General features: G+C 37.9%; 1 long non-coding RNA gene across 1 annotated transcript in view; it reads right to left on the bottom strand.

The window, feature by feature from the left end:
• LOC138144154 (uncharacterized) overlaps window positions 1–13,175 on the bottom strand; it is a 21,085-nt gene extending 7,910 nt beyond the window's left edge. The window contains exon 1 of the long non-coding RNA XR_011163870.1: window positions 12,810–13,175. This is a non-coding gene — a long non-coding RNA (uncharacterized lncRNA). The remainder of the gene's footprint in view (window positions 1–12,809) is intronic.
• Window positions 13,176–20,605: the final 7,430 nt, after the last annotated feature.

Below are 20,605 nucleotides of genomic sequence, written 5' to 3'. Positions count from 1 at the left end.
TGAGAGTAATGTTGCCTCTGGGTTGTTTCGGGAATACCCTACTTCCCCCCACCAGTCTACCAGGGCAAAAATTGCATGAAGTGGATTCTGGCTGCCTTTTGCTTCCACCTGCTAGGCAGAGGTGATCTCATCTCTGTCTCACAAAGGTAGCAAAAGGAGGTGTGGGTTGCTGCTGCTGCTGCTTCTCCCGTATGATATGATTCTGGGAAGTAGGGTATTCCCGAAACAACCCAGAGGCAACATTACTCTCATTTTTAGTCTTATTGGTATGGTACTGATTACATAGGCAGCCTAGTGTGGTTGCCTATTTACCTGAAGAACTTGGGGGTTCCTGGAACCACAGAAAGAAGCCTTGGTCTTGGAAGAGACTTCAAGCTATCTTCTTTCTGTAATCTCATGATAATTTCTGCAAACCAAAGGGGCAACCCCAGTACCACTGATCCTTTTTGCATGGTCCTAGGATGATAATGATAACTTGTGTTTCTAGAGCTCTTTAAGGTTAAGAAAAATGACTTCTGTTTGACAACTTTGTAAAGGAGGTGGTACAAGTCCCATGCTCTCCATTTTACAGGTAAGGAGACTGAGGTTCATCCCAAGGTCATATAGCTAGGAAGCATCGGAGCTGAGATGCAAACCATGGTTTCCTGACTCCAAGTACAGAGCTCTTTCTACCATGATATGTTTCTCTTTGTCTTCTCACTTGTTTGTTCTTGTTTCAATGCTGGAAAGAACATAGCATAACAGTTCTTTCACTTAATACCTCTGTAACTTTGAAAAAATGCACTTTCACATGTCTAGTTGTCTTTCCTTGTGCATAGAGTAAATGCAATAAATTTTATGGTTCCTTCCAGCTGAAAATTTGAGATTTTACTATGCTGTTCACTTTATTTTCCATTGGAACAGATGCCTGGAAGCTACCACCATTTAATTAAAAAATATTCATTAAGTGTTTGTTATATGCAAGGCACTGGTAATACAAAGACAAAATTTTGATAATACCTTTCCTCAGGGAGTTTGCATTCAGCTGAGTAAAAAGGACAGAGCGAAGGAAATAAATGGACCTGAAGATTGTAAAAGTGTTAAGTACAATTTTATTACAGAAAATGAAATAGTGAGACTCTTGAAAATGTTTCCCCCTAGCCTGGTAAAACTGAGCTGCAAACCATGAAGTTTCAGTGATTTTAAGGGCTCAGAATTTTCTGAAAAGAAAGGCAGACATGACACCTTTATGGTTGGATGACTATCTAGGCAATTTGCATAAGGTGAAACCTACTCACTCTCTAGACTACATCAACAATGTGAGCTGTGAACATCTTTTTTCTCTAGAAATTTTGAGGTTCAATTATTTTTAGAAAATTAAAGCTGGAGGCAATGCATGATATTTGATTATGGTCAAATTAGTCATAAAGATCCCTGACTTTCTTCTCCCTAATGATATTGCATCTATTTCCTGTGATAATTTATTGAACTTATTGAAATTTGAAAACCAAGACTTTTGAATAATATCTGGGCCAATGCTTTCTCTTGGCTTCTGCCTGAGCCAGAAGTTCTTAATCTTTTTTTGTTTCATGGACCTCTTGGAAAATCTGGGGAAAATTACAGATGCTTTCTCAGACTTACATTTTTAAATGCATAAAACAAAGTACATAGGAATGAAAAGGAAAACAATAAAAATGAAATAGTGTTATCAAATTATTTTTCAAAGGTCAAAAACCTCATGTTAAGAACCCCTGGCCTATGGTACTAGGACTTGGGAGACAATATGGTGAGGGCAGGGGCCATATTTTTGCCTTTCTTTATAGCTCCAGGATGTAGCATAGCACTTCTCACACAGAAAATAATTATTACACATTTGCTGACTGACTATTTTAAAGAGTATTGGCTCTGAACTCAGAAGGCTTGGACAAGTCACTGTCCTGGATCTGTTACTTACTACCTGTGTGGCTTTGGCCAAATCTCTTAAACGCTTTAGCCATTGATTTCTTTATCTGTAAAAATGAGGAGGTTTGAGCAGATGACTTGTAAAGTCTTCTCCAGATTGAAATCTGATTTTACCGATTAAGTCAAATCAATAGGTATTTATTAGGCATTTTCTATACCCCAGCACTAAATCTAGAGATTCAAAGAGAGATGAAAAAAGGTCTTTATCTTCACAGAACTTCCATTCTAATAGGGAAAACAATATGTAAATAACTAGTTACATACAACAGATAGACAGAGGAGATGGAAGGTAATCTGAGAGGAGATTACCTAGGATTATTCCAGTTTCCAAGATAAATTCAATTCATTAGTATCAAATGTAACTACTCAGATGTGATTCAAAGAGTGACGAAGATGTCAGTAACTACAGTAAGAAGTTTCTCCTTTCCCCCCAAATAAAGATTCTTATTGACATTTTTATCACATAGATGTCTCCCTCCCCACTCCCCCCCACCCCCGCCCAAGCTGGGGACAAAGGTTCTTAACCCTGAATCTTGAGCTTAAAAAATTTTTATAATCATATTTCAACATAATTCTTCCTTACACATTTAAAAACATTTTGAGAAGGGATCCATAGGTTTCACTAGACTTCCCAAGGCTTCCATGACACAAAATAATTTTAGAATACCAGCAGCTGTGTGAAGGTTTGATAACTCTATACATTTCAGCAACTGCATGAGGCACAGTTGTCCAATCAACAGAGTACACAAATACAGATGGGAGGGTAACATCACAAACTAGGTGTCATTCTGGTGAATCATGGAATAAGGTAGATGGGGTGGTTTGTGCTGAATATGAAGGAGAAAAGATTAAAGCAGTAATTGAGGAAAATTAGATTGGCAGTGGCACAAAAGCTAATAAAACCTCATTGATACAGTGTGTCCCAAAAGTCTTAGTGCCGTTTTAAACTTTTAAAATGGTATTAAGTTTGTAAAAAATAAAAACATTCTTCATAACAATTTTATGCAGCAGGTAGTGTAGGAGATAGAATTATACAGGAGAAAGTGCTGGATTTTAAGTCAGAAGATATTGATATCTCATATCAAAGACAATTGACCTAAAGAAAAAAAAACAACAGATGGAGAGATAATTTAAGAATATTGGTCTACCTGAAAATTATGACCAAAATAAAAGCCTTGGCATCATATTTTAAAAATTTTAAAAGAAAATTGACCAGATATTTTAGAGAGGGCAAAATGAAAAATAAGAACAAAATCTACCTGTCACTTCCTCAGAGAAACCCCAAAATGAAAATTCCCAAAAGCATTATAGATAAAGTCCAGAAATTCTGAGTTAAAAAAAAAAATATTGCAAGTTGCATAAAGAAAGAATTCAAACCACAATCTGGATCACAAGATTTAGCAGCTACTACTCTCTAGGAGGAGAGGGTTTAGAATATGATCTTCTAAAAGGCAAGAAACATTGACTTACAACCAAGAATAATTTGCACAGAAAAAAAAATGAGTGTATCTTTTAGGAGAATAAAATGCTTAATGAAATAGAGGACTTCCAAGTATTCTTGATGTAAAAGACAAGAGGTGAGTAGAAACTTTTAAAAACACAGGGAAGCATGAAGGGAATTGTAGAAGGAAAAACATAGGCGAGGGACCAAAAATACCGAAGTATTTATAGACTATTAGTGGGAAATGATACATGTGCCTCTTTGGAAACATTACAATTTGTGCATCATAGCAAAGTAAGAGAAAAAGTCTGGGAATGGCTTTGTTACATTTTTGTAGTCTTAAATGAAAATAAAGGGAGTAGAAAAGCAAGATACAAGGGAGGGGAGAAAGGAGAGGAAGGAGGGAGAAAATTCTCTCATATAATTTTGCTGTGCAAATAAATGATTATATAAACTTGGAGGAAGAGTTGAGTAGAGGCAGTGACACTTGAAACTTTCTTTCATCTGAACTGGCCAAAATTGGAAGACTACACATGAACACATGGACTCAGAAATATATTTTACTTAACAGAAAAACCGAAGGAGAATGGGAGAGGGAGATATAGGAGAAAGTTAGATTCAGGGAGGAATTAGTCATAGGCAAAAATCAGTCTTAGCCATGGAAGATGGATCATTACAGGGGGTTTAAAGGGAAACAGAAGGTAAGAACTTGTGATGAAGAAAAGAGAAGAGGGACAGGGGAACAAAACCAGATTATATCCAACCTAGAGCCCTGGTGTTGAGTGCATTCTTTCTAGCTCATCATCGTCTTTATAAAGAGCAGAAAGGAACCAAAGTGAAGGGAAAGTATAGGGAACAGGATGGAGAGAAATATGTAATGAATGATCATAACTGTCAGTGGGGATGAAATAATTTATAAAATGAAAGAGAGTAGAATAGATTAGAAGGAAAAATCCAACAATATGTTTACATGAAACACAGTTGAAACAGAAAAATTTACACAGAGCTGAAATAGGGAGTTAGAGCAAAATTTACTGTTTCAGCTGAAGTAGAAAAGGCAGGGGTGGTTATCATGATCTCAAACAAGGCAAAGATAAAAAGAGGTTTTGTTAAAAGATGGATGTAATAAACATGGAAATTTCATTTTGTTGAATATATCACAATATACATCAATACTAAACATGTATCCTCCAAAAGGCATAGTATCTAAATATTTAAAGGAAAAGCTATATGAATTATAGAAAGAAATAGTAAATTCACAGTAGTAGGGGAGTTCTATGTACCTCTTTCTGACCTAGGTAAATTATATATATATATATATATATATATATATATATATATACACACACACATATACATACATACACATATATAATTATGACAATTATATATACATGCATATATATCAGCTGATTACATCATTTCCACAAAAGCTGGCCATGGCACAAAAGCCTCACAAATTTAGAGAAGCAGAAATATTAGACAGATCTTTCAAGAATCACAATGCAATAAAATTATATTTAATGCATGACTACTGAAGAAATTATTAAAAATTAAAAGGAGACTATAGAATTTAATCCTAAAGAATGAGGATTAGAAGAGCAAATCATAGAAACAATATCAAAGATAATGACAAAAATGAGAAAACAGTGAAATTTTGAGGATGTAGCCAAAACACTTAGGAGAAATGTATTTCTTTAAATACTTTCATCAGTAAAAGAAAAAGTAGATCAATGAATTGGGCATGAAATTATAACGATTCAAAAACCAACACATTTTTTAAAAGGGACACCAAAATAGAATTCCTGAAAATTGAAGAAGAAATGAACAAAACAGAAAAAATTGAATTAATAAAAGATCGTTCCCCACTCCAGTCCATCCTCCACTGGGCTATCAAAATGATTTAGGAATACCATGTTGCTACCTTATTCAAGTGATTCTATGTCACTTCAAGGATCAATATAAAACCCTTTTTTTTTTTTTTTAGCATTCATACTTCTTCATTACCTTACTCCCCTTTCCAATCTTTTTCTACCTTAACTCCATTCCTTTTCTCCCAGTATTCTTTTATCCATTGATACTGACCTCTTTTCTGTTCCATGTACAAGACCCTTAATCTCCCAACTCTGTATTTTCATTGGCTGTTCCCCATGCCTAAAATTCTAGTCTGCCTTACTTCCCCACCCTGGCTTTTTTGGCTTCAGGGCACAGCTAAAAATCCTACCTTCTCTAAGATGCTTTTCCAGATCTTCCTTAATGATAGAACCTTTCATCCATTGCTTATTTCCAATTTATCCTGTATATGTCTTATTTTACATTGCTATTTTCATATTGTCTCCTCTAGTAGACTACGAGTTCCTTGACTATCTTTTGCCTTATTTATATCCCCAGTGGTCAGCACAGTGTCTGGCACTTAGCAGGGATTAATAAATGCTTATTGACTTGTTAAGAACTAGACTTTTTTTTAAGAAAAAAAAATAGGTAAACTATTAGATCATTAGATTTTTTTAAATTGGAAAACCAAATCACCCTCATCAAAAAATGAAAAAAGTGAATTCACGTCAAATGAAGAAATAAAGGAAATACTTTGAAATAATTTGGCCCAATTATATTACATTAAAACTGAAAATCTAAATGAAATGGATGAATATTTACAAAACACCAAGATTAATAGAAGAGAAATGGAAATTAAATAACCTAATCCCAGAAAAAAATGATTGAACAAGCCCTAAATGAACTTCTACAGTGGGGGCGGGAACCCAAGATCAAACCGATTTTCAAGTAAATTCTACAGAATTTTTATTGAACAATCAATTCCAACATATTACATAAACTCTTTGAAAAAAACCAGGAAAATAATGGTTCCTATAAAACTGTTCCTATGATATAAATACTTAAATTAGGGAAAGACAAAAAAGAAAAAGAAAATTATAGGCCAATATCCCCTTATAATTATTGTTCCAAATTTTAAGAATAAAATATTAGTAAGCATACTACAGAAACATATGCAAACACTGTACTCTATAATCAGGTTAGGTTCATGCCTAGAAGGCAAGGTTGGTTTAATATTAGGAAAATGGTCAGCATAATCATTTTAATAACAAGAACAATAAAATCTTTTAATTACATTATTGATACAAAAATGTATTTGGCAAGCTACACCATTCCTGTTTTTTAAAATACACTATTATAGGAATAAATGGATTGTTCCTTAACATGATAAGTTGTAAGTCTATTGCTCAAGATACACACATGGGGACAGCTAGGTGGCACAGGGAGGAGAGTACTGACCCTAGAGTGAGGAGGACTGAGTTCAAATCCAACCTCAGATACTTGATATTTACTAGCTATGTGATCTTGGGCAAGTCACTTAATCCCTATTGCCTTGCCAAAAAAAGAAAAAGATATGCATACAAATTATATGAATATAACTATAAAAATATTTTACATAAATAAATGCATATGATAAAATAATAATACTACCTAAATCAACTTATTTATTAAGTGCTATGCCAATCAAGCTAATACATGATTACTTTATAGAGTTAGAAAAAATGATATTGAAATTCATATGGAGGAATTAAAGGTCAATAATCCCAAAAGAAATGATTAAGAAAAAGTAGGAATAAAGGGGGCCCAGTAGTACCAGATCTCAAACTATACCACATATCATAAAAATTGGTACAAAAAATAGGTACCAATTAAGAAACAGAGATTGATTAGTGGAACAGATCCACTTCAGAGGTTCAGAGCTACCTACACAGCAAGTTGTACTTTAAACTTGTACTTTGCTCAGCACACAACTAGCACCAGTTAAGGATTACTCCTCTCCACTAGCCCTATACATACTGTGTTTCCCCAATAATAAGACCTATCCCGAAAATAAGCCCTCCCCTTACTGTGTAAGATTCCTCTAAAATAAGCCCTCCCCCGAAAATAAGCCCTATTGAGATTGTTACTGTAGTGAAGGTGATCCCCTGCACTACACACTACATTACGGTACCCTCTGTATGCACCGCCCCCCCCTCCCCCCCCCCCAGTGAAATGCACTCTGCGCTCCGAGCTGCATCCAATCAGACCTGCATCAGTGAGCACGTCATCCTGTTCTTCCCCAGTGATTTGCTTGCTGGCGCCATTGAGAGCAGTGCCGCAGAGGAGAGCTGAGGCAGGACAACATAAAAACCTGGTATATAAGTGGGAGTGAGGGGGCATGATGGAGGATAAAAAGGGCATGATGGAGGAAAAAAGAAGAACTCAGGGGTATGATGGAGTGAAAAGAAGGACTGATGGTCATAATTTTATTATTCTATCTGTTTTGACCCCCAGACATGAGTACAAAAAGGAAGAGCTATACTGTTGAGTATAAGAAAGCAATTGTAGAGGAGTCACATGGCAAGAATCTTGCAGTTTTCTGTAAAGAAAAACTCTTGGATCTTCGAATGGTCAGAAAATGGAGAGCAGATTATAATAACCTCAATCAACAGGTGGATGAGGGAAAAGGGAAAAAGCGCAGGTCTGGATCAGGTCGTCAGCCCTTATATCCTGACTTGGAGATCCTCATTGGTGAATGGATTGCTGACAGGAGAGCAAAGGCCTTGGTTGTGCGCAGGGCTGATATTCAAGCATTTGCCCTTTCAATGGCACCAGAGTTTGAAATGGTCTCAGAAGGATTCAAAGCATTACAACACTGGTTGGATGGTTTCCTTCAACGGTATGAACTGTCCCTAAGAAGATCAACAACACTGTTTAAGCTGGAAGATGCTGAAGTTATTAAACGTGCACTTGCATTCAAGTCCTTTATTGATAGGATCGACATTTCCAAGTACCAAACCTGCAATATGATTGCTATGGATGAAACTGCATTGTTTATGGGACAAGGATCTCAAACAACAATTCATCACAGGGGTGCAACGTCAATCTACATTCCCACCACTGGCTACTGGTATGAAAGTGCACGGGTTACCTGTGTTTTGGCAATTCGTTTGGATGGAAAGAAAGCCACACCTCTAATCATCAGTAAGGGCAAGAAAGATAAGATTGAACGTGTATCTGGCATTTACGTTCTTGAAACCGAAAAAGCCTGGTGTACACAAGCCGTCATAAGAAAGTGGGTTGATTTAATGCTGCCACTTGTTATGCGAGGTAACCAAAGAGGTCTGATAGTCTGGGATTCAGCCAGCACTCACCGTGCTAAAGAAATGAAGAACTTCCTTGCAGAGAGAAGAATAGATCAAGTAATGATTCCTGCAGGAATGACTGCCTATCTCCAGACCCTTGATATTGCAATAAACAAGCCATTCAAGGACCATTTGCGCATGGAAGTCAATGACTACATTGAAAATAGAATGGAAAGAAATCAGCGTGGAAACTTTGTGAAGCCCTGTCTGCAAGAAATCGTGACTTGGGTGAAGAAGTCATGGGATAAAATTACTGACAGCTGTGTCGCCAAGGCACTACGAGCAGGTTACCTGGACAAGACATATTCATTTAAAGAGAGCTATATTGCTGGACATGACAGATTGGGTCCACTTCTTCTGAAGGAAATGGAGGCACAAGACATCCAGGACGGAATTCAGGGTATGGACACTTATGACAATGTTGTTGAAGAAGATGACATGATCATTATTGAATAAAGGTACATTTTTTTGTTCACATTTACCTGTTTATTAAAATTGCTGTCAATGTTCATTAAAATAAGCCCTCCCCTGAAAATAAGCCCTCTGGTGTTTTTCTGTCCAAAAAAAAATAATAAGACAGTGTCTTATTATCGGGGAAACACGGTAGATTCCCCCACCTCAGTCAGACTTGGAGATGAATAATAGGCAACAGAGTTATCAAATGGCATCCATTCCTGCACCTTGAGCTAATTAAGGAATTCCCTGGGAACTCTTCCTACCCTGTTGTTTTCTTACTCAGGTCCCCAGTCCGGGCTCTCTCAGTTCCTGGGAGCTGTAGTGTTCCAAATGCAATGTACTCTAGGGGACCCTGAATCTGTCTCCTTAAGCAACCCTGGGCTGGAAAAAATGAGTTACTATCACTTTTCCTTGGATTTCCTGATCAGAATTTAGTATGGTGTATGTCTTAAATATTTGTGGAGAAAGTGTGATGGTGGAGCTGGGTTGTATTTTTTACTCCACAATTTTGACTCCATCCAGAAAGAAATCTGTTGCCTTTGTGCTATTACTACTACTTCTTGGTTACTATATTTGTTAAATCTTCTTGTATTTTTGTTGTCTTGGGTGTTTGAGAAGCAAACAATTTCCTTAGACTTGATTTTCTTTTTAGGAATGTTTTGAGGACCTCTTTTTACTAAATACCTATCTTTTGTATTTCTGGTTAGGCTCAGATTTACAGGGTAAATCACTTTTGGCTGCACACTGAGTTCTGTTGTTCATTGTAACTCATTTTTTTTTTCCTTTCTTTTTTTTTTTTTTTTTGGTGGTTAAAGAATAGTCTCACACTTTCATTTTCTTTACATTTAAAAGTCTTTTTCCTAGTTGGTTGAAGAATTTCTTGTTTGCCAGTGGAACTGTAAGATTTAATCACTATGTGTCTTTAATTTTGTGGCATTGATTTCTTTCTTTTTTTCTTCTTTTAGAGGCAATCTGTGGAGTCTTTCACTTGACCCTTTGTCCTCTGTGTTCAGAAATTCTGGGCAGTTTTCTTATGCTACAGTATTCAAGTTTTTGACCTGTGTTCTTCTGAGAAGCCTATAACCTTTAAGTTTTCTGATTCTCCTTTTTTGGAATGTCTTTGGGAATAGACTTGGCAGTGGCATTTCTGGATCAAAGGGTATGCACAGTTTTATAGCCCTTTGGACATAGTTCCAAATTGTTCTCTAGAATCATTGGATCAGTTCAGAATTCCACCAACAATGCATTAGTGTCCCAGTTTTCCCACATCCCCTCCAACATCAAAAATTTCCTTTTTCTGTCATATTAACCAATCCAAACTTGTACCTCAGAATTGTTTTAATTTGCATTTCTCTGATCAATTGTGATTTAGAGCATTTTTTTTTCATATGACTATACATAGCTTTGATTTCTTTGTGTGAAAACTTGTTGTGCTACACAAGCTGCTCACTTACCTAGGGTTCTACTGCTTTACAGAAGGATGAAACCTCACTGATGCATTGCCCCAGGCTTGGAGCCTTGGTTTAGGCCCCTGTTGTGAGGTTGGCTGCTGCTGTTGCTGCTCTTAGACCCCACCTACCCTCCCAACGCAGTGAGACAGACCTTTCCTGCTATGCTGGCAAGCTGCTCCCCTGCTCCCAGATTAATTCTAAGGTGGTTTTCTAGTTGTTTGGAGAGGAATTTGGCAGGGCTTCAGGGGGGTTCCTTTCTCACTCTGCCACCTTGGCATTGGCAATTCATCTTTTCTTTTAATGTTATTGCTTTCTGCTTCTCTTTTTCTAAATTATCCTTCAATTACATGTATTTGTCTTCTCTATCATTTCTCCTCTCTTTTGTTTCTTTGGTGAGGCTGTCATAGCAAGCACCCTAGCATCCCCAGGGTGGCTGCCAACACAGGTTCTTAGATCTGCTTTTCTAAAGGAAAGCAACTCAAAATGGGTTAACAATCTTGCTTTAATCAAACATATGTCATTTACCTATGGCATATAGGAAAAAGGTCAACACCCCGAACTTCAGAGAATACAAACAAGTTACAAGCAAGCGGACATTACAAGAAGACGGAGAAACATTTCAGCAGACAGGCTTCCAACTGTCTGACCATTACATTATACCTAGTCACAGTTACCAGAGAGGGAAGCACCAACATCTGGGTTTTCAAAGCTGGGGGGCTCTCAATTGCTGTCCAGAGTCTCATCTGGTCAAATCAAACAACTCTTCTCAAAGTGAGCCCTAAAACAGAGCCTCACATCAGGGTTTATATAGCCTTCTCCTGGCTTAGAGAATGTCACAACCCTCTTGACCCATTGCCCAATCACAGAGCACCAAGGTATAGACATGCCTGAAAACCAAACCTCCTGCCACGGGCTCCAGGTGCACTTAAGCTTATCAAAGGGCCTAGGGGCAGGAAAGATCTTAAATTCCCATTCCCAGAACAGAGGGTTACACTGCGAATTCAAGTTTTTCTATCTTGCCAATTATTCATATTGTACTGAGCATTAGTTTTGCTTTCATATTTTTTTCCCCTCTTTTACGCCATGCAGGAACATCCTGTTGAGTTTCCATGTTCTTTTGGGAATATATTGGTCCTCTGTCTTATGAAGTACTGATTTATTTTTCTTTATCTTATAAAACTTATTTATAGATATCTGAATTCCTTTCCTCTAATCTAAAGGCCACTTTCTGTTATTAATATCTTCCCTGTGGGTTTATATATGTCTGTTCAATGACTTTAATTAAAGTTTTTTTCCCTGAGTTCTTTTATAATTTCTGTCTTTTTTCTTTATTTTCTCCTATTTGTAATTTTTGATTCTTTTCCCTTGATGGCATTTTCCTTGGGTACTGGATCTCAAAACTGCCTTGTCCCCTCCTACAATGTACAAAATTTATGGTTTATTTTATATGGCTTTTCTGGATCAAAAGGTATGCACCATTTTATTCTCTGTCCCAAGTAATTTCTGGGGGATCAGATCCATCCCCAGCTGGTTATTGGTCTCTTTCCCTCAGGCTTAGTGAAATGCCAAACAAACTCATCCATGTGTGTTAGGCCCAGTTCCCTCTGCACCTCAGTTCTCCAGCCAAACTGTCTTGTGGCACAGAATGCTACTTTTCCTCACTGCTATTTCAGCTTTAACAAATTTCTGCTGTTTGGATCATCAGAGTTACTGGGAGGAGTGAGGGAGAGGGAAAGTTGAGGCATTTTAAAAGCCTGTGGGTCAGCTTTTGTATCCTTTCTGCTGAAAGAGTGGAGTGTTAGAGGACAGTGTGTTGAGTAAGCATGTTAGGGGATAGGAATTAGTGCTATATACTTAGTTCATTAAATTTTTTTTTGGTTCTTGGTGTGCTAGACCATAAAAAAAACTGAAATTGCTTTATCTCTGGTGCATAATTCTTATTTTGGGGAGGAGTGAGAATCTATGAGTATCAGAAAAAAATATTTAGTCCTCTATTTTATTGTTCATGTGACACAGAAATCACAATTTTTTTCATAAGAATTATAAGCACCTCTCAATAACTAACAGCTACAAGGTCACCCTACTACCACCCCTGGAACAAAAATGATCAACCCATAACAATATTACCTTACCATTGTCCCAGCTTTGTCCTTTTCTTATTACCTTATTTCATCATACACTCTCATGAGGCAGGTAGGTAAGGCAGATATTATTATCATTCATTGATAATAAAGAAAATAACAAAGAAAAAAACTGAGGCACAGTGAAGTCATGTGATTTTTTTTCCCTCAAGGTCATGCAAGTTGAAAATCCAGATCTCTTGACTGTTAGTCGAATGCTTACCTGATATTGTACTTGCAGATTCCCTGTGATCCTGTTATTTTCTGTCTAGGTTCAAACACATTTAGAGTATTGTGTTCTGTTCTGAGCATCACCCTTTAGGAATGGCATTGATCAGCTTAAGTGGTCCCAGAAGAAGGCAGCTATAATGCTCAAGGGCCTTGAGTTCATGCCATGTGAGGATAGGTTGGAAAGAAAATAAGACATAGGGGGAATGTGATAACTGTGAACATGAGAATTTCTAGTGGAGACAAGAGATTAGACTTATTCTATTTAGCTCCAGAAGGCAGAAAGTTGCAAAATGGGTGGAGGCTGAAAACAAGCATGCTTAGGCTTGCTTGATGTTAAGAAAACCTTTCAAATAAAGCAGTCTAAAAGTGAAATACAGTTCCTTAAGAGATGGAGGTGGGCAGGTTCCCCCCATTGGAAATCTTCAAAAACAGACCATGTGACTGACCACTGGCCAGCTGGGTTGTAGTGGGGAATTTTCTTGTGGGGTATGAGTTGGACTAGATGGTCTATAAGGCCCCTTCCCAATTCTATGATTTTATTTACTACTATTTATCTACTACTTATGATTCTGTTTCAACTGCTATCCTGATGATGTTCAACACTTTTTTGATCTCTTTCGCAGGAAAATGCCAGGAAAAATGTTGTCAATACCTTGCTGATCAATGGAGAAGGACTCAGAACAATTAAGATCTGTGAGTTACCTCTCTACCAAACATACTCTCTAAGCTTGAACCCTTGGCACTGTATGCACCAGTGGAAGACTGTGTGCATTCATACTGGCTACCTCCCATACCTGCAATGCTCTCCCTTCTCAACTCTGATTCCTTTCCCCAGCTTCCCTTAAGATTCAGAAGTCTCTATGGGGTTCTAGGAGAGTGCCTCCCTTTTATACAAAGTCCTGCACTTCTCAAGCAATGACTGATTGATTCAAGGAGGTGTCCAAGCCCTATTCACACTTGGTTGGTTTGCCTAATTGAATTAAGTGATCTTGCCTTACAAAAGTAATTACTTTGAAGTGAGCAGAATAATCAATAAAACCCAGCCTCATGAATCCAAGAAAACAACTATTTAGTTCCGTAATGTATCTCTAGATTCCACCAGAGACAGGACTAGATAGGTTATTGGTATAACTCATTTCTCACGTTTTCATAATCAGTTGGAACACTCTCCATATCTCCTCCTATCTGCTAATTCAAGTCCTATATTTAATTGAGGAAACCTCAGGAAGAATTAGGTGAGTTTCCATATGAGTCAGTTCAAAGAACAAATGGGACAAAACTGTGGCTTCTACTTTACTCTATTTTTATTCACCCCAGAGCACAGTCCAGGGCTAACCAATATAAGAGGGACTCCTAGCATATTTATTAAGTTGAAACAATTAAATGAATTTTAGTTATCTGGAATTCCAGTGGAGGTGTGACCACATTAAAGTTTTACTGGCAGAAGTTATGTTTATTTATTAAATTTCATTTTAAAATTAATTTTAATCAATAAAATCAATTTTAATTTAATAAAATTGAATTTCATTTTAAAAATTAATAAGCAATTTTTTTCTCCCTTCTGTTTTCACTACCCACTGGAGGAAACCCACATAACAATTATACATAGCTGTAATGGTAATGAAATTTAAAGGTCACCTTGTATTGCTAAGCTGAGAGGTACTTAGCACCTAGTTCAAATTAAGCCTCTGTTAAAGAAACAGAAGGTATGTACTCCTGTTGTTGACATAACAGGAAGGGGCTGAAAAGGGAGGAGCAATACTGTATATAAGGAAAAGGCCCAGAGAGGGAAAGTCATAACTCCTTTGGGAGAAGCTTTCATGGAGGCAGAAGCAGCTTCTGCCAAGGAGACTGGAGAGGAAAACCCTAGGCTGGAGAGAATGATTTTGATTCTGGGAACCAGCTGGAGCTTCTGCTGAGAAGCTGTTGAGTCCAAGGGCCAGCCGGAGCTTCTGGGAGCTGTGGAAGATGTCCAAGGGCCAGCTGGAGCTGAAGCAGACTGAAGAAGCATGACTGTGATGCTGGTACTTTGCATGAACCTGTTTGTGGCTTTGTTAAGCCTTATCTTCCTGGGAACAGAGACTGTGAAGGACTTAAGGTGGACTGGACGCTGTGAGCTTCAGCATGGAACAGGAAGCACTCAGAGAGCTGGACAAGGACCTGGAAGCTGTCTGCCTTTGAACCCAGGTGATGGTTTGGTGAATCCAGTTAGGACCTGGGACCATGGAAGGGGATCCAGAGAATCTGAGAGACCACCCCGAGTCAAGCTGAAAGAAAACTTTACTTGGATACTGTGTACTGACTGAGAAATTGTAATTTACTAGTGACCTAGAGGTGGAGGGCTTGTGTATTTTCTGATGATTGAATAGTGAATGATGACTGAATAAGTGACTGATTGAATTAAGTTAGTGTGCCCCATGAGTGGAGAACTTTGACTATTGTACTTTGTGTCCCTTAAAGAGGCAAACCTCCTTAAGGATGATTGAATGATTGAGTTTCTAAATGATTGTTCTTTGTTCAAAATTTTGTGACCACTGTGGTGAAAACTATGTGACCATTTTAGTGATAAGCTGTTGTGAATGCTGTATTTTGATTTTCTGTGATAAGCTATAACATTGTGAATGCTGTACCTTGATTTTCTGTGAATGGTTTGCTCTGATTTGTTAATGAACAAATAGAGTATTCACTATACTGTGTAATCAGAACCTTGAAAAGTTGTTCACAGCAGCATTCTTCTGGAAAACTGCTTGTGCCTGGTTTTACAATAGCCAAGCAAAATACATTCCCACATTGGCCATGTCCAAAATTACACATCTGTAGTTCATCAATTCTTTCAGGAAGTAGGGAGAATTCTTCGTCATCAGTTCTCTGGAATCATAGCTGGTTACTGAATTGATCAGAGCTTGTCATTGCTCATTTTGCAATGAAATTAATTTTGGCTTGGCAGAATTAAAGGTCATTCTGTGTCTGTTGACTTTGCTAGGGCCATTGTCATAGGTTTCCCAAATGTGAGTGGCCCTTGAGCCAGAACTCTGATCTGTATATTTGGCAGTAAGTGGAGGTCTTATTTATGTGCCCCAAAGAATGTGGTAAATTTGGAAATAAGAGAAAGTAGAAAGTGGAGAGTCACTCAAATGGACATGATTAAGGTTTTCAAAGACTGAAGACTGGAAGTAGTCAATACTTGATGAATTTGATCTTGGATACATGGCAGCCAGCAGCTGTACTAAAAACTGACTGCATGATCTCAGTTTGTATGTGGAGGGAAGGGAGACATCTTCCTGGCACTGCTTTTGGCCACTGCTTACAGCTCTCCAGCCCCATGAGAAAACTAGAAATCTTCTTGATCGACATGAAATATACGATGTCAAATTCTCCCAATTATGTATCTGTATCAACAACTTCTCTGTTCGGCCTGTGCCCATTTTGATGCAGGCATCAGTGTAACCCTGGGCAAGTCATTTAACTCTGTTTACCTCAGTTTTCTTATCTGTAAAATGAACTGGAGAAAGAAATGGCAAGCCACTTTAGTGTCTTTGCCAAGAAAATCCCAAAAAGAGTCAGACATGACTAAAAAAATGACTAAATAACAATTAGGAAGATCAATATGAAAATGACGTGACTAAACTATAGCTCTCCCCCTCCTTTTCCTCTTTACCACATCCATGGATCATTGCACTTTTCTTCATTCAGTATCATCTCTGAATTTCACTGCCACAACATCTGGTCTTCTCATATGAGACCTGTATGTCAGTAATGACTTGGAAATCACAAGAAATCTCAGAGGGGGGAAGGATCCTGGAAGCCACCCATTCCATCCTGTACTTGAACATGTGTCCCCTTTACAACATATTTAACAAATGGTTATCTAGATTTTGTTTATAAACCCTGAGGGAGAGCCCATGGTCTCCACAGGCAGCACATTTGACTTGGAATGGCTTTAATTGCTAAGAATTATTTCCTGTCATCAAGCCAAAATCATCCTCTTTGTATCTTTTCCCTATTTCTTCCATTTCTGACCTGTAGGGTCAAACAAGACTAACAAACAAAACTCTTTCTCAAGACATCTCTTAAATTTTGAAGAGTTCTATTGTGTTTTTTCTCCTCTAGGCTAAACAATTCCATTTCTTCAGCTGTTTGACTTGAACTCGAATTTTTTCACGTTCTCTGTTGCCTTCATCTAGTTGTTTTTCATCTGATCAATGCTCTTCCTAAATCGTTGAATCCAGAATTATTACCAGCATAGAGTACAATGTGACTATCACCTGCTTAGTCCTTGACACAATACCTCTCAAAGTAGTCTAAGATCATCTGGATTTTTTCTTCCTTTTTTCTTTTTTGGATGTCATTTTGTAGGATAAGAAATTTAGAATTAGAAAGTACTTAGGCAGGAGTGTGCTGTTAAATTTTTAACAAGTGGCTTTTTGAGGGCAAAATACATGTACAGCACACTTTTAGGATTAATGTGCATTATCAATATTTTCTCCATTACTTTTCTAAGTCTAGACCATAAGCAAAGTAATAAATCAAACCCTGACTGGTAGCATTTGAAGATTTCTGTGGTGGAAATGCTAAAATGAAAATTTTATAGTATATTCTCATGAACCAGCTGGACGTAGGGGTCATTTGGTCTATTTATCCCCATTGCAAAGATGGAGAGGCCAAATGACTTATTCAAAGGCATACATATAGCAAATCACAGCACCAGGTTTAGAACTCATTTCCCTAACTCTAAATCCAGCATTCTTTCCATTGTACCACTTTGCCTTATTTTATCACATATACCATATTACCTCTCTATAGAAGGAAAGGATACTATAAGGTCCAAGAATTTCTGGAGTTTATTAGGTGATATTTTTCTAGTTTTGCATGATCTTATGATTTATCAATAAACAGAAATCTTAAATATAAATTTTTTATTTTAAAAGACTAATTGCTTCCTATTTTCCCACCACCTAGGTGGTACAGGGGCAGTTTGATGGCTCAGTGGATAGAGCATTGGGCCTGGAGTCAGGAATTCCTGAGTTCAAATCCAGCCTCAGACATGTCCTAGCTTTGTGATCCTGGGCAAGTCACTTAATCCCTATTTGCCTCAGTTTCTCACCTGTAAAAATGAGGATACACTGGAGAAGGAAATGGCAAATCACTCTAATATCTTGGCCAAGAAAACCCCATGTTTGTCCATGGGGTCACATAGAGTTGGATGCAACAGACAGTCTGAACAAGAAGAACGACAGAATGTTCTCATTCCTGGGATATAGAGTTCACAGAAAGCTTCAAAGATCATAGGAGTTCATCATACAAGGAAACACCGTCCCACAAGAAATCTAGTCCTAGGAAAACGGTAAAGAAGAATTTACCTTCAGAGCCCACTCCTGGCCTTCCAGCACACCATCTCTACTTTCAGCGTAATTTTTCCCTCAAGTCCCCTCTGAGGGAGAAATGCTATCTGTTAGCTAAGCCCATTCACATAGGGTAAAAGGAAGTTAATATTACTTCAAGGGTATTTGTATTTTGAAAACCAGACATGAGGGAAGGCAGTGATTAATTTCACAAATGAAATAGTGAAGGTGGATTTTCAGGGATAAATGAGTATGATACTATACTAATCTAGATATAGGCAGTGCTCTTTCCCCATTATGTAATTTCTACTGAGCTTGAGTACAGTCTATAATTTTGTTCTTCCTAGGAGAATGACATGAAAGCAATAAATTTGAAGTGAGAAATGATGATGAAAATGATTGAAGCATTTTATTTTAATCAAAATGAATGTAAAAACTTTCACATTAAACATATAGTACAATTATTTTTCAGTGTATATTATATATTCTTATCAAAGGGATCACATTTTAGGAATGTGAAGTATATTCAAAGGCCCTCTTTATTCAGTCGAGTAGGACATAGCTCAGAGACTGGGAAAGATAGGCAGTTTTTAAAGTCACATCTTGTAAGCAACTATTTACTCAACCTAGATTGGCCTTGCCCATTAATATGCTCCTACTGGCTCTTTTTGGCCATTTTCTCACTATGCTGCCTGTGTTGTAGACACCATCCTCGTTGCCACTCCCCACACCCCTGCAACCTTAGACATAGCTACTAGTTCCCTCACCTCTGAAAGATGAGCTTGTGACTGATTATTGCAGGAACTGGGCCTTTATTTGACATCTCCACACCATAATTCCTACCTTCATTAACCTATCCCTTACTGCCTTACCTCTCACTACTCTCCACCTCCTTTTTTATGGTGTATTCTTCCATTAAAATTGAAATACTTCCTTGAGGGTGGGATATTTTTTTCTTGCTTTTATTTGTATCTCCAGCATTAGCATAGTGTCTGACACATAGTAAGTGCTTAATACATGCCTACATGCTCTCTCTCTCTCATTCTCTCTCACGTTCTCTCTTTTTTTCTCTCTCATTCTCTTTCTCCCTCTCTCGTTTCTCTTTCATTCTCTCTCTTCTGTGTTTCTCTGTCTCTCTATCTCTCTGTCTCTGTCTCTCTCCTGTATGTTTCTCTTTCTCTTTTTGTCTCTGTCTCTCTGTTTCTATGTCTCTCTATCCTCTCTGTTTCTCTCTCTCCTCTCTGTCTCTTTCTCTCTCTCTGTCTCTGTCTGTCTTTCTCTGTTTCTCTGTCTCTTTTTGTTCCTGTCTCTCTATCTCGCTGTGTCTGTCTCTCCCTGCCCCCCTCAGGTATAGCTTTGTAGCTATGAGCGACAACGTGAACAAAAGCATAATGTTGGGAAAACGTTGAGTTTATTCAAGAATCAAAGGGTTTAGCACTAGAAAAGCAATTAGAGATCATCTAATCCATCCCCTTCTTCTTCCAGATATGGCTCAGATGGGTAAAGGTTATACAGGTAACAACAGATAGAATTTAAGCCCTCTCATTCCCAAACCAAAGCTCTTTCTAATGTGACCACCATCTAGGGAATGTGTAAGGGAGGAGTAGAAAGTAAAGCTAGAAAAATAGTTTGGGGCCACACCAAAGAGTCTTGATTGGCAAACTGAAGTGGGACTTTATTCAATAGGCAATAGGGAGACAATGATTTGCTTGTAAGTAATGAGAGATGAATCCAGGATCCTCTCTCCCTACAAAACATCACTCTTTAAAGAGGTATGTTCTGTGTTGCTCTCAGACAACAAATTGAATAACTTTTTAAAAGTTGAAAAAGACTTTCAAATAAAAAAGGATAGGGGAAGGAGAAAGCAGTATGTATATGCTCACCAATCTAAATCACAAAGAGAGCAGTCAATAAACATTTTATTAAGCACCTACTAAGGGCTGGGCCCTGCACTAAGTGCTAGGGATACAGCGAAAGGTAAAAGACGGTCTGAAGGAGCTCATAGTCTAATGAGAGGAGACAATCAATCACTAAACATCCATCGAGCCAGTGACTAACTGTGCATCAGGCACTGTGCTGAGCACTAAGGGCACACAGAAAGGCAAAAGACAGTCTCTGCTGTCAAGGGGCACACAGTCTAATGGGGGATACAACATGAAGACAAATATATACAGATAAGTTAGACAGGATAGACGGGAGATAAAGAAGAGGCACTAGCATTAAGAGTAGCTACCTTAAAGAAAGAAAAATGGTAGCTGAGACATCAAGAAATTCACAGAAGACTCAATTCAGAATAGTAGGTAACAAGCAAAAGTAACTAGGAATAGGTAGCACAGCGAGTAAGAGCACCGGCTCCAGTGTTGGGACGACCTGGAGATCGAATCCCGGGCTCAGACACGCAGCACCACACCCAGAAATAAGTGGCCGTGTAACCTTGAGCAAGTTA

Source organism: Petaurus breviceps, unplaced genomic scaffold (genome assembly GCF_028583685.1).
Source record: "Petaurus breviceps papuanus isolate PSGF00001 unplaced genomic scaffold, PetGlider_PUasm1.0 90692, whole genome shotgun sequence".
NCBI classification, from domain to species: Eukaryota; Metazoa; Chordata; class Mammalia; order Diprotodontia; family Petauridae; genus Petaurus; species Petaurus breviceps.
This window is presented reverse-complemented; position numbering and strand designations above follow the sequence as displayed.